The following is a 12,985-nucleotide window of genomic DNA, read 5'->3' as shown; positions in this document are numbered from 1 at the left end:
GATAGTCCTAAATTTCAAACTATAGATACAGCCCAAAACAATTAAAGGACAACTTTAAATCAGGTAAGCAAATAAGTATAATGGCAGAAACATACAGCCCCAATACAACAAATGCTTTTCAACAAGTATTTAAGTCTATAGACACATAAGGAGTAACATAAACAATATAATAATCTCTTGCCTTCTAAATATTAATAGAGACTGAAAGTGCCATAATTGTCAGTTCCTTAACTCAGGAATTGACATTTAGATGTGATTTCTGTACATTTGAGATCCAGAGAGTCTCAACATGCATTTTATGGTATAATTTTAAAAATGCCTGTGATAAGAGACTTAATGGTGGGCAGCAGTGTTTGTGAAAGGGATCATGAATTGACCACATATAGGATGAAATCCTTTACTAAAACTTAGGGAAACATCCTATTTTCAGTTATAGTTGGAAAAGACAAAAAGCAAAAGCTTCTGCTTACCTCTAATTTTTAACCTGCTCTATTAAAAAAAAAAAAAAAAAGGATTTGTTTAACCTATTTTGCACAAGTTATCAAGAAAGATGGTCTATTTAAACAAACTGATTAATAGAAAGTCAATGATTCAGAGATTGAGTTCTTTCCAGAGAGAGACACAGAATGATAGAATTTCAGATTCCGGAAACAAAATCCATATAAAACAAGAACAAAATAAGGAATGAAGAACAGACATTCTGGAACCTCCAATTTATAGTGGTAAGTCCCAAACTGAGTTCCAATGATAAATGCACTGACATTTTCCTCTCAAGAGGTAAGATCACAGGTATGTGGACAACATCAATGAATTTTCTGAAGGATTATTTTCTCAGTTAATTTAAAACTAGAGTCAGGTGCTAACCGTCTTAGCCATTTTTCAGCCATGACTATATTAAAAGACATGTGTAACTTTTAGGACAAATTAGCAGGTTCATCTCTTAAATTTAAATGCTTTAGAGGAGCAAAACATTTAAGGCCCAGTCTTTGCATACTAGGCAACTGAGAGACAGTCTTATTGGCATCTAAAAAGGCTTTTGCTCTGAGATTGCTAAGATTAACATATTGGACTATCTAATACAAGGCTGAAATTCTCCTCTTCAAAGACATCTGAAGAAGCATTATAATTTTTTTTTTTTGAGTCTTGCTCTGTCACCCAGGCTGGAGTGCAGTGGCGCGATCTCAGTTCAGTGCAACCTCCACCTCCTGGGTTCAAGCGATTCTCTTGCCTCAGCCACCTGAGTAGCTAAGACTACAGGCCCTTGCCACCATGTCCAGCTAATTTTTGTATTTTTATTAGAGATAGTGTTTTACCATGTTGGCCAGGTTGGTCTCAAACTCCTGACCTCAAGTAATCTGCCCGCCTCACCCTCCCAAACAGCTGGGATTACAGGCATGAACCACTATGCCCAGCCATGAAAAAGTATTATAATTCTAAGAATGTATGAAACCTAAATTTAAGGAACACAGGCTAGAGTACTTTTTTAAAAAAATTACCTATTTTGCTCGGGCTGGTCTTTAATTCCTGGTCTCAAGTGATACTCCTGCCTCAGCCTCCTGAGTAGCTGGGACTACATACATGCACCACCATGCCTGGCTTACTGGAGTACTTTTTACAGTTTCATCTTTCATCGCTAATTTAAATTCTTACACGTAAGTTCTTTTTCTGTTGTTTTTTGTTTTCTTGAGACAGAGTCTTGCTCTGTCACCCAAGCTGGAGTGCAATGGCGCCACCTCAGAGCTTGCTGCAGCCTCTGCCTCCCGGGTTCAAGAGATTCTCATGCCTCAGCCTCCCAAGTAGCTGGAGTTACAGGCATGTGCTACCACACCTGGCTAATTTCATATTTTTAGTAGAGATGGGGCTTTTGCAATGTTGGCCAGGCTGGTCTTGAACTCCTGGCCTCAAGTGATCCACCCACCTCAGCCTCCCAAAGTGCTGGGATTACAGGTGTGAGCCACTGTGCCCAGCCGGTTCTTTTTACTTTAAGAAAGTTTAAAGTAAATTATTACTGTGAACATTATTTGTAAATAAAACAATTTTCTCCTGACCAGCACAGTAGCTCACACCTTAATCCCAGCGCCTTGAGAGGCCAAGATTGGAAGGACTGTTTGAGGCCAGGAGTTCAAGACTAGCCTGGGCAACATGGTGAGACCCAACATAGTGAGTCTTTACAGAAAATTTTAAAATTAGCCAGTGCTCACTCTGTCACTCAGGCTGGACTGCAGTGGTGTGATCACGGCTCACTGCAGCCTCAAACTCCTGGGCTCTAGCAATGCTCCTGCCTTAGCCTCCTGGGCAGCTGGGACTACAGGCATGTACCAGCACCTAGCTAATTGTAGAATTTTTTACAGAGACGGGGTCTTGCTATGTTGCCCAGGCTGGTCTCAAACTTCTGGGCTCAAGTGATCCTCCCACATTGGCCTCCCAATCTAAAAAAAACTAAAAATAATTTTAAAATAAAAAAATTATCTTTTTTCATCTTAAAATAAGTTAGTATATAACTAACCTAAGACATGTGAATCTTAACCCCAAATAAATTTCTGGAATCATTTTCAGGGTTTACACTGTAGGCTACAATGTTACCAAAAAAAAAAAAAAAAAACAAAACAAGCCAAAACTCGTAACAGCACAATTAATATAAAATCTTATCACAATAATGAAATTCCATATTGTTAACTTTTAAAATGTACTTTCAGGCAGGAAAAAAAAGACATTAAAAATAGCAACCCTAAAGTACATTTTGAGGAAAACGCAAATAAAATAGGCAATGGCAAATCACTTCAGATGCTATAAAAAACAAAACAGAAGTAAAAAAATCATAGAATGTAATTGTAGATATTATATACATGTAGATGTAGACAGCCAATCCAATCTTCTCATACATGATGCCAGTAAGGACAGTGCTCGATGTGGGGAGAGAAGGGTTGGTTTAGGGTCTCAGTCTGGTTCTCTCAGACTATGTAATCTTAGACAACTCACTTACTGTATCTATCCCTCAATTTCATTTTTTATTTGAGCATTATAAAATAATTTATGGGAAATCATTTGGAAAGCTATAGGCAACATACATATGAGGGGACTTCAAAAAGTTCATGGAAAAATGGAATTAAAAGATAAAAATTAAAAATATAAATTTTATTTCTCAACATGATCTCCAAGGTCAAGACACTTTTGTAAGCCATGATACCAGCCATTTAGCCCATTCCCATGAACTGGGGGTCATGGGAATTGAAACATTTTAATGCAGTTTCTTTTACATTATTAACTGAAGAAAAATGGGTGCCCTTCATAGTTTTTTTTTTTTTTTTTTTTCATTTTAAGATGGAGTCGCACTCTGTCACTCAGCTGTAGTGCAGTGGCACAGTCTTGGCTCACTGCAACCTCTGTCTCCTGGGTTCAAGCGATTCTCCTGCCTCAGCCTAGAGGCTCTGCTTCCTTCATAGATTTTTAAGATTGGGAAACAAGACAGGCCAAGGAGCCAAATCAGCATATTTAATGATACGGAATGAATTCTTATCAAAATTCTCACAAAATTGCCCTTGTTTGATGAGAGGAATGAGCAGGAACATTATCATGATGGAGCAGGACTCTCTGGTGAAGTTTTCCTGGGTATTTTTTACTAAAGCTTTGGTTAACTTTCTCAAAAACACTTTCAAATAAGCTAATGCTGTCATTCTTTGGTCCTCCAGAAAGTCAACAAGCAAAATGCCCTGAGCATCCCCAAAAAACTGTTGCCTTGACCTTTGCTCTTAAACAGTCTGCTTTTGCTTTGACTGGACCACTTCTACCTCCTGGTAGCCACTGCTTTGATCGTGCTTTGTCTTCAGGATCGTATTGGTAAAGCCATGTTTCATCTCCTGTTAAAATTCTTCAAACACATGCTTCAGGATCTTGCTCCCACTTGTTTAAAATTTCCACTGAATGCTCTACACTTGTCTGCAGCTGATTTGGGTGCAATGGTTTTGGTACCCATTTGATAGAAAGCTGCTCAACTTTAGTTTAGTTTTTTTTTTTTTTTTTTTTTGAGACAGAGTTTCGCTCTTGTCACCCAGGCTGGAGTGCAATGGTACAATCTTGGCTTACTGCAACCTCCACCTCCTGGGTTCAAGTGATTCCCCTGCCTCAACCTCCCAAGTAGCTGGGACTACAGGCATGCACCACCACACCTGGCTATTTTTGTATTTTTAGTGGAGACGGGGTTTTGTTATGTTGGCCAGGCTGTTCTCGAACTCCTCACCTCAGGTGATCCACCCACTTTGGCCTCTGAAAGTGCTGGGATAACAGGCGTAAGCCACCACGCCCAGCCAACTTCAGTTTTTCAGTCCGAACTGTGTAAGCTGAACCAATTGAGATGTCTATGGTGCTGGCTATTATTTGTGCTGTTAATCATCATTCCTCTTCAATTACTGCATGGAACAAGATGAATTTTTTCCTTGCAAACTGGACAGTCTGCTACAGGCTTCATCTTCAACATCATCTTGTCCCTTCTTAAAATGCTATCCAATTATTTATTTGGGGCACGGTCCCCATAAACTTTACGTAAAGCGTCAGCGATTTCACCATTCTTTCACTCAGCTTCACCATAAATTTTACGTTTGTTTTTGCTTCAATTTTAGAGAACTTATGCTGCTCTGATAGGGGCTCGTTTCAAACTGATGTCTTATCCTTCTTAGTGCCTCAAACTGCATCTTGTTCAGACATGTTATGACAAGTTAGTGCAAGTTTATTTTGGTACATAAAAAAATTTTGAAATTCTGCAGTTTTTTCATAATATGTATTTTCCATGAGTTTTTTTTGAAGTCCCCTCATATAGTAGTTCTTGCTGTGTTTGAAGAAAATGAAGCTCTAAGAGGCCCAAGATCACACAGTTAGCTACAAAGAACCTAAGTGTCTAAATTGGCTGTACAATAGCCTTCCTACCATAATAGGTACAATATAAAACAATAAATATTTAAAGGAATTGAGTAAGTTGTCTATAGTACAAACTATGCTATTCTTTTAGCTACTGTAAAAGTCATATGATGGCCATTTTCAGATCCTTCAAATTTCTGATTAATTCATTCTTTTCCTGAATTATACTCATGGAACAACCTGCTAATCTATGCATTTCACAAAGGCATCTGGGGATTTTCCAACACTTACCAGGGGACTACATTGCTAAATACATGTATTTTATGCTCCAAATGCTACAATGACTGACAGCTCAAGCAACTATACATGTAATAATCAACAGGTAAAGTATTCAACAGGTAATAAAAAGTTATTAATCTTTAAAAGAAATGGGCTGGGTTCAGTGGCTCATGCCTGTAATCCCAGCACTTTGGGAGGACAAGGTAGGAGGAGTGCTTGACCCCAGGAGTTCAAGACCAGCCTGGGCAACATAGCAAGACTCCATCTTTATTAAAAAAAAAAAAAAAAAGGCCGGGTACGGTGGCTCAAGCCTATAATCCCAGCACTTTGGGAGGCCGAGATGGGTGGATCACGTGGTCAGGAGATCGAGACCATCCTGGCGAACACGGTGAAACCCCGTCTTTACTAAAAATACAAAAAAAAAAAAAAAAAAAAAAAAAAACTAGCCGGGCGTGGTGGCGGGCGCCTGTAGTCCCAGCTGCTCCGGAGGCTGAGGCAGGAGAAGGGCGTGAACCCGGGAGGCAGAGCTTGCAGTGAGCTGAAATCCGACCACTGCACTTCAGCCTGGGCGACAGAGCGAGACTCCGTCTCAAAAAAAAAAAAAGAAATAAAGATAAATGTAAGAGATACACACTGCTAGGTTCATTAACAACCTAATGAGTCATTTTTATATATTTCAAACTTTTAACAAACTTTAACTATATAATCCTAACTGCAATGTGTTTCAAAACAAGAGTTCCACTGAGCTGTCAGGCAGTTTAACTGTCAATATTTAAAGTTTCTAAGTGCTTTCCAAAATGACAGGAAGCCTTAATTCGTTTTCCTTCTGGTCTTGTAGCTGGAATAAGGAAATTAAAAAATAAGAGGTCAGGCCGTGCGCGGTGGCTCACGCCTGTAATCCCAGCACTTTGGGAGGCCGAGGCGGGAGGATCACGGGGTTAGGAGATCAAGAACATCCTGGCTAACACCACGAAACCCTGTCTCTACTAAAAAATACAAAAAAATTAGCCAGGCGTGATGGCGGCCGCCCGTAGTCCCAGCTACTCAGGAGGCTGAGGCAGGAAAATGGCGTGAACCCGAGAGGCGGAGCTTGCAGTGAGCCGAGATCGCGCCACTGCACTCCAGCCTGAGCGACAGAGCGAGTCGCCGTCTCAAAAAATAAATAAAAATAAGTAGTCAAAATGAACTATACTTTTACCCAAGAACTTTCTTTGCACTTGAAATATTGATTGATTTCGTGAAGCACGCTTTAAAAAGTAACCATTGTTTAAATAATCCAGACAGCTTAGCCAAAACCAAAAGCCGTCATTGTTATGTTAAAGAGCTCCAGTCTTCTAACTTTGAACTTCCAAGCCTATGTAAGAGCCCTAAAAAACCAAACCAAACCAAACCAAACAAAAAAACTAAGTAAAGCCAAGTTGAGAAAGCACTGGGAAAGAAGGCTACAAGAAGGTGCTGCAGCTGGGCACGGTGGTTCACACCTGTAATCCCAGCACTTTGGAAGGTAGAGGTGGGCGGATCACCTGAGGCCAGGAGTTTGAGATCAGCCTGGCCAGCACAGCGAAACTCCGAAACTCTTGTCTCTACAAAAAATAAAAAATTATCCAGGTGTTGTGGCACGTGCCTGTAGTCCCAGCTACTTGGGAGGCTGAGGCACGAGAATTACTTGAACCTGGGAGGCACAGGTTGCAGCGAGCCAAGAGCTTATGCCACTGCACTCCAGCCTGAGTGACAAAGCAAAACTCCGTCTCAAAAATAAATAAATAAATAAAGAGGGTGCTGCAAAAATGTCCTCCTTGTTGCACACACTGCACTATCATCAGCAACAGGTTTCTCATCTTGCTCCATCACCCACCTTAAGCACATGGGGTCCCTGGAGCTTGGAAACAAGGCAAGAGTGTTGGCTTCCCAAGGATTTAAACTTACCTAGAAATCAAAAGACTAAGGTAATATGTGTATAAAAAAGACAAAAGAAGCTGCAGTTAAATCCACATTTGGCATCGTGGCATCATAAGCCTGGAAAGCCCTGAAGAGAGAGGGTACAGGAGACATCATGCTATACATGACTAAGGATTCCTGGGAACTGGGCCCAGGTAACCATTCATCACACATACTTTTCCTTTCAACATGGCCTACTCTGATGAGCGCAGCATTCCAAGACAGTGTAGCCACAAAACCTAAACCTTGTTGACACTGATGTCCTTGGAGACTAGATCACCAAGATTTCCTCTTCTTACCAGCAAAGACAGAAAAATACCCTTGCCAAGTAGAGCACTGTAAAATACTGTTAAATCATATTTAGTTTCCAGTGATTAAGACAGCAAATTACACTGTGTAATGTCACTTCCTAAGTCAAATCAATTGTAGAAATAATAAACATGTAGAATTTCTTTCTGACCCCTTCATCTCCACTCTAGGGTAACCAGTTTTTGAGAGCTTCCAAGCATACCTTTACCACTAGATTCAGCTTACTCATAAATATCTTAATATTCAGAAATTTATTTTAGTGACAAAATTTTAATTCTTTTTTTTTTTTGAGACGGAGTCTCACTCTGTCGCCCAGGCTGGAGTGCAGTGGCCGGATCTCAGCTCACTGCAAGCTCCACCTCCCAGGTTTACGCCATTCTCCTGCCTCAGCCTCCCGAGTGGCTGGGACTACAGGCGCCCGCCACCTCGCCCAGCTAGTTTTTTGTATTTTTGTTAGTAGACACGGGGTTTCACCGTGTTCGCCAGGATGGTCTCGATCTCCTGACCTCGCGATCCACCCGTCTCGGCCTCCCAAAGTGCTGGGACTACAGGCTTGAGCCACCGCGCCCGGCCAATTCTTTAGTGGCCAGTTATTTTTGTGAGTGACGAAGCAATAGGAATATTTCTCTCACAAGAGAACCTAAGTGAACCCCAAATAAGTATTACACATAATGTTTGTGTATAAAATATAAGGTATATTTTAAAAATACATGAAATTCTGTGTTTCAAGAAATTATGTACTACTAAGACAACTTTTCAAGCAAAGCAATATTTAATTCATTTGTTCATTCAAAAAACATTTATACACTTGCCCTAGGGCTATATGTTCCAGATACAACATTGAATAAGACATGATTCCTGCTCCCAAGAAGTATCTAAGGCAGACAGGCAGTGTGCAATTTCAGTCTTCCTTTTAAAATTCAGTCTCATTAAAATGTCACTAAAGAATAGCTGGGTATGGTGGTATGCACCTGTAGTCCCAACTATTTGGGAGGCTGAAACAGAAGGATCACTGGAGACCAGGAGTTCAAGGCTGTGGTGCCCTATTGTTGCACCTGTAAATCCACCGCACTCCAGCCTGAGCAACATAGCCAGATCCTGTCTCTAAAAAAACAATGTTACCGAAGGATAAAATAGTATGTAATTCATATTCTGGAATAAAAAATTTTGCTTAAATCTTGAAGGCTGGGTGTGGTGTCTCATGACTATAAACCCAGAATTTTGTGAGGCCAAGGCAGGTGGATTGCTTGAGCTCAGGGAGTTCGAGACCAGGCTGGGCAACATGGTGAGACCCCCATCTCCACTAAAAATACAAAAAAATAGCTGGGTGTGGTGGTGCACGCCTGTGGTCCAGCTACTAGGGAGGCTGGGATAGGAGGATCCTTGAGCCTCGGGGGCAGAGGTTGAAGTGGGCTGAGATCATGCCACTGCACTCCAGCCTGGGTGACAGAGCAGGTCCCTATCTCAAAAAAAAAAAAAAAAATTAGCTCATTCTTCCTCCTATATTAATATATGGTTCATGGAGAAATATTCAAATTTCAAAATTCTTTCAAAGGATGGCAATGTATATCTCCATTCCTCAGTATCATAACTAGGCACTCCAGAGCTAAAAATTAGAGTTTAGGCAATCAAGACCTAAATTATTTGTAGTAATTAGATGTGACACAGTTTCTAGTAATACCACTGATCTGATAACATTTCTTTTTTTTTTTTTTTGAGACGGAGTCTCGCTCTGTCGCCCAGGCTGGAGTGCAGTGGCCGGATCTCAGCTCACTGCAAGCTCCGCCTCCTGGGTTTACGCCATTCTCTCGCCTCAGCCTCCCGAGTAGCTGGGACTACAGGCGCCCGTCACCTCGCCCGGCTAATTTTTTGTATTTTTTTAGTAGAGATGGGGTTTCACCGTGTTAGCCAGGATGGTCTTGATCTCCTGACCTCGTGATCCGCCCATCTCGGCCTCCCAAAGTGCTGGGATTACAGGCTTGAGCCACCGCGCCCGGCTGATCTGATAAAATTTCAACTGATAAACTGCAATGTTTTCTTCCCTACCCCCAACTAAAATGCATAGCTTTTAGTTCCTCCCTTAAATTCTTCCCAATTGGGCCAGGTGCGGTAGCTCACGCCTGTAATCCCAGCACTTTGGGAGGCCAAGGCAGGCAGATCACTTGAGGTCGGGAGTTTGAGACCATCCTGGCATGACCAGAGACATGGTGAAACCCTGTCTCTACTAAAAATACAAAAATTAGCCAGGCATGGTAGTGCCTGCCTGTAATCCCAGCTACTCAGGAGGCTGAGGTAGAATGCTTGAACCCAGGGCAGGGGGTTGTCGGGGGTCAGGTAGAGGTTGCAGTACGCCAGTAACTCACGCCACTGTACTCCAGCCTGGGCAATGGAGCGACTCCATCTCAAAAAAAAAAAAATTATTTTCAATATACCATAGTCAGAGCAAAAATCACTCGCCTAGAGTTCTTTACCTACCAGGCTAAGATGGAGGCTCCAGAGCTACTTTGAGAATTCTTCTACTGAATAAGCTCCAGTACTCCTGGCCTCAGATGAATACAGCCTAGGATGACTTTGCTCATATCCTCACATTCCTTTTCTAGCAAGAGACTCCTAGGTACTTCACAGCACTTAATTAAGTGGTAGGCATCTCAAACATGCCCTTTAGCAGCTGGATCTTAGCATTCTTCTGTCTCTAAAATTTTTAGTCTTATGAAAAATCAGGGCCTAGCATGGTGGCTTACACCTGTAATCCCAGCACTTTGGGAGGCTGAGGTGGATGGATCACTTGAGGCCAGAGTTCAGGATCAGCCTGGCCAACATGGTGAAACCCTGTCTCTACTGAAATAAAAAATTTGGTGGGCGTAGTGGTGCATGCCTTTAATCCCAGCTTCTTGGGTGGCTGATGCACAAGAATCACTTGAACCCAGGGGGCAGAGGCTGCAGTGAGCTGAGATCGTGCACTGCACTCCAGCCTGGGTAACAGAGCAAGACTCTGTCTCAAAGAAAAAAAAAAGAAAAAAAGAGTTGGAAAAATCAAATTCCTTCAATTGCAAAATTAATTTCAATGAATCAACTGAAAATAACATCAACACCATAGACAGTATCAAAATCACTCCTGATGCACTTGTTTTTTGAAATACTTTGTTTTGAAGGCTTCTAGTTTTTGGTATCATTATATATCATTCAATCAAACGAGGAGCCCACAGGAGAACTAACAAAATTATAACTAAACAACTAAGTTGAAGAAATATCCAGGAGGCAAATTGTGCATCTTGGCAGCGACAAGTTTAAAAACATCACTTCCCCTTTGGGAATAAATTCCAGGTAGCTATAACTTCAGTTGGCACATTTTCCCCTTGTGGCTACTGCTACGAGCTTTAAAATACCAAGGTCTTAATGTCGCACTTTAAAGACATGCTCACATAATTACTCGTATTAGCAGAAGGAATTTTTTAAAATGTGTTCACACATTTGTCTTCTTTAGAGTGTGTACTCTGAGGATAGAAACAGTTTCCCTATTCATTTTTGTATTGCTAATATCTAGCACAAATTTGGCACCCAATAAATGTTTGTAAAATGAAAATAAAAGACATTCAATAAACTGATTTTAAAAACATTAAATACCTACTGTGGTAATAGTACTATAGTAGAAATTACTGAAGGACTTCAAAGAATTACATAATATGATTCTTACTTTTAAGAATGCATAGGGAAAGGACGAGGTGGCTCACACCTGAGATCATAACAATGGGAGGTGGAGGAGGGAGGATGGCTTGAGCCCGGGAGTTCTAGACCAGCCTAGTTCTAGACCAACATAGTGAAACCCTCTCTCTACAAAAAATAGAAAAAATTAACTGGGTGTGGTGGTGGATGCCTGTAGTCCCAGCTACTTGGGAGGTTATGGTGGGAGAATCACTTAAGTCCAGAAGATACAGGTTGCAGTGAACTGTGATTGAGACACTGCACTCCAGGCTAGGTGACACTGTGAGACCCTATCTCAAAAATAAAACAAAATAAAATAAATTTTAAAGCATCTAAAAAAAATGCATAGGGAGAATGCCCTCAGGTTGGGAAGAGACTGTACCAATTCATTCATTCACTCACTCATTAAAATATATATCGGCCAGTACTAGGCTACAGTATGAAAACAGAGATAAAGGACAGCTTCTATCTTTAAGGACCTGCTAGTCTTAAAAACAGATGAGTAAATTAATGAAATATAGTATGTTGCCTGCTATGCTAGAGGAAGACACTGCTAGAGGAGCACAGCAGAAAGACAATTAACCCAGTCAGGGAGAAAGGATCAGGAAAGCCATTGCAGAGAGGATGAAAACTTAATCTTTCAAAGGATGATAAGGCTGGTGGGGGGTGGGGGAGGAGTGTACTGCAAGCAGAGAGAATAACACATACAAAGGCACAGAGGCACAAAAGAATGTGGTATGGAGTGAAATTAAAAACAGTTCCATATGACTGAGGCCTTAGCTGATATGGGAAAGGGGCAGAAGATATTGAGGGGGAAAAAAGGCGGCCAGGCGTGGTGCTCACGCCTGTAATCTCAGCACTTTGGAAGGCCAAGGTGGGCGGATCATGAGGTTAGGAGTTTGAGACCAGCCTGGCCAACATGGTGAAACCCCGTCTCTACTAAAAAAATACAAAAAGAATTAGTTGGGCATGGTGGTGGGAGCCTGTAGTCCCAGCCACTCAGGAGGCTGAGGCAGAGAATCGCCTGAACCCAGGAGGCAGAGGCTGCAGTGAGCCAAGATCGTGCCACTGTACTCCAGCCTGGGTGACACAGCGAGACTGTCTCAAATAAATAAATAAAATAAATAAAAATAAAAGGCAGGAGGTGTATCATGAAAGGTCTTATATTCCTTCATGAGTTTGAAGTTTATCTTTGAGGAAGTGTAGACCTCATCCTGAAGGCTATAGCCTATTAGTGACTCAGGTAGGAGAGAAGCATGATTAAATTTGGATTTTTGCTGCCAAAAGCTATGACAGCAGTGGAGAAGTAGAGGCAGGAAGAACAGTTATAAAATGATGGTAATGGCCACAGGGATTGAGGGGAAAAGGACAGATCCTATAGACAATAGGAAGCAAAATGGACAAGACTTTGATATAAAGGTTTAAGGGAGTGCAAAGAATCAATAAAACACTTGTGGATGTCTGGCTTAGGTTGATTAGGTTTATGGTGGTATTTACTAAGACTGGGAACACAGAAAGGAGACAAGTTTAAAGGAGTGGGAAGAGAGATCATTTCAGACGTCTGAATTTGAAATGTTTATCCACGTTGTCTAAAGGGTATAATGATCTGAAGAAGACACATCTGACTCAATGAATATATGAATGCTGAAACTGTGTATGAATTCAATCACCCAGGGAAATATAGTACTGAGAGAAAAGGAGGATAGATGGCAGAGCTCTGAGGAATACCTATATACTTAGAAACATACAGGCATGCCGGGCACGGTGGCTCATATCTGTAATCCCAGCACTCTGGGAAGCCAAGGCGGGCGGATCGTGAGGTCAGGAGATTGAGACCAGCCTGGCCAACATAGTGAAACCCCGTCTCTACTAAAAACACAAAAAATTTGCTGAGCATGGTGGCGGG

General features: G+C 41.4%; 1 protein-coding gene across 7 annotated transcripts in view; it reads right to left on the bottom strand.

The window, feature by feature from the left end:
* Positions 1-12,985, bottom strand: part of KMT2A (lysine methyltransferase 2A) — a 76,790-nt gene that overhangs the window by 42,932 nt on the left and 20,873 nt on the right. The window lies entirely within an intron of this gene.

Source organism: Piliocolobus tephrosceles, chromosome 13, assembly GCF_002776525.5.
Source record: "Piliocolobus tephrosceles isolate RC106 chromosome 13, ASM277652v3, whole genome shotgun sequence".
Lineage (NCBI taxonomy): Eukaryota > Metazoa > Chordata > Mammalia > Primates > Cercopithecidae > Piliocolobus > Piliocolobus tephrosceles.
Note: the sequence above shows the minus strand (reverse complement) of the source record. Positions and strands in the feature narration are given on the sequence as shown.